Consider the following 2,422-nt stretch of genomic DNA (forward strand, 5'->3'; position numbering starts at 1 on the left):
TGTCAATTACAAACTAAACGACCGAAGTCCCGCTAACACTACTATTACATCAATAACATGGCTATGCTTTTCCTATACTTATGGTGTGCCCACCCTCTATAAACTATAACATCAATGATGTTCTTAGCTTGAATCCGATTGTCAGTGCTGTTTCCAAAGATGACAGCGTTTCTATAATTCCATAGCTCATAAATTGTTTCAGCTATTGCATTTTTCAAAATACCAGCCGAATTACTCTTGCTTTTAGTACTACTCTTTAGCCACTCCAGTTCAAGATCCCAGCATTGAGGTTGCCGATTGATGCCTATCCAGTTCAAAACCTCTTTCCATATCATACTCGTCTTGCTGCATTCAAAGAGAAGATCACCAATATTTTCAACAGCCAGATTACATAAAGCACATACATCATCATGAATGAAACCAAACCTTTTCAATCTAGACTTAGTGGCTAACCGACCATGGCAGGATAACCATAGATACAGAACAGCCCTAGGCCTTGCATAGTTCCTTTGAATCAAATGTTTCCAGTTAACCTCATCAGTTAAGATCATGGCTTTGTCATACATCTTCTTCATATTAAACTTATTGGTAGCCATCATTTGATCCCATAAAGGTTGGTAGCAGCAGATTTTTTCCCTTGCACCCATAATTGTCTTCAACATCCATGTCGTATTACTGTTAACTTGAGCATCATGGAGGCTTTTCTTCTTCCGGAAATACGCATGGACCCAACGCACCCAAAGGTTATCTCTCTTCATGCTTATGTTCCATAGGCATTTCAGCACTGCAATTTGATTCCAAACATCCAAACTGATGATATTAAGACCACCTTTTCGCACAGGGGAGCACACAAATTGATGAAACATTGTGTTATTACGGTATCCTTGGTGTTGATATCTATTACCTATTGATGTAACATTTGCCTAACACAGATATGATTAGAAGTCGTGTCATGCCCTTGTTTCGAATCGAGCTTAAATGTTTCTTTTTACCGTGTTGGTTGATTGCTTGAGGACAAGCAATGGTTTAAGTGTGGGGATGTTGATAACACGTAATTATATCGTATATTAGGCTCGATTATAACATAAATTGTTTCGTTATTTTATTATAATTATATATTATTACGGTATTTTGCTGGTATTTTCCTTTGTTTCAGGTATTATGTTTATGCAAGAAGCATTTGGCAAAAGAAGAAGAAATCGAGAAGAAATCGTATTAAAAAGGCAAAAGAATCAAGTTGGAGGTACTGTAGTGAAGTGAGGTGCAAATAGAGGAATCCAAAGTGGAACACGCAAGGCCCAGCCCACGTGAAGCTGAAGCCCCCACGTCTCCAAGTGGGAGATGATCGTCTCACCCTCCACAAATCAAGGGACGCACGTCCCCATCGTCCAAGCCACGTCTCCAAGTGGGAGTCGCCCGTCTCCAGTCCACTGCCACGTCTCCAAGCTCCAAGCCCACTAAGAGACGCCCGTCTCCAAAAGCACGTGCACCCCGCCACTTTCTCCATTAATTTAGTGGACAATTCCAAGTCTTCCTATATTTTCTCAACTTCCCACGCCATGATCTCCACTACTTCTCACATGATGCTGAAAGTAACTTCCATTGCCATTCACTATAAAAAGGGTCTGAGCATTCATTTGAAAGCATCCAAGTTTTAGGCGCGGAAGCGCTGTTCATAGTTTTAGGCATAAATTATCACTTTGTAAAAGTGGTAGTTTCTCACATTGAGGAACTACCACATCATTAGTTTTAGGCCTACAATTTATGTACTCTTGGATCACAATCTTGCCGACATTATTTCAAAGCTTTATTCAAGTTTCAAGATTTGTTTTGTTCGTAATTTTATTCAAGTTTGTTTCGTCTGCTTTACTTCAAGGTTTATTTATTTGCAATTATTTTAGTTTCTTGTTCTTATAATATTATTTTATAATTACAAATCTAAATACGCATATGTTCATGTTTAGTAATTATAATTTCATGTTTAATAATTATAATTTCATGTTTGTTCCTTTAAGTATGTCTGGCTAATTTATTTAGATGTCGGTATGTAAAGTAATTTAACCGTAGGGATCCGAAATAAATTGGCTTAATTATGTTTTATTAAAAATCACTCATTTCTGGTTTTGTGTCTAATTTAATTTGTTAAAGTTATAAAATCAACAGAGCGAGAGTTTGAGATTTTAGAACTGATAAAGGTTAAGATCAACAGAGCGAGAGTTTGAGATTTTAAACTAGATAGTAGACATAGGACATTAGTATTAAGGATGGCGAAAGCGTATTAAAACTGATTAGAATTTATTTACTTTCAAAAAGTGTTTTTAAACCCGACGCGGAATGGCGAGAGCGTACGTTAGGGAATACTAGCATGATCCGAGTCAACAGAGCGAGAGTTTGAGACTAGGAGATTTAAGTAGGTAACGTC

This window comes from Vicia villosa, unplaced genomic scaffold (assembly GCF_029867415.1).
Source record: "Vicia villosa cultivar HV-30 ecotype Madison, WI unplaced genomic scaffold, Vvil1.0 ctg.006245F_1_1, whole genome shotgun sequence".
In the NCBI taxonomy this organism is placed as follows: Eukaryota; Viridiplantae; Streptophyta; class Magnoliopsida; order Fabales; family Fabaceae; genus Vicia; species Vicia villosa.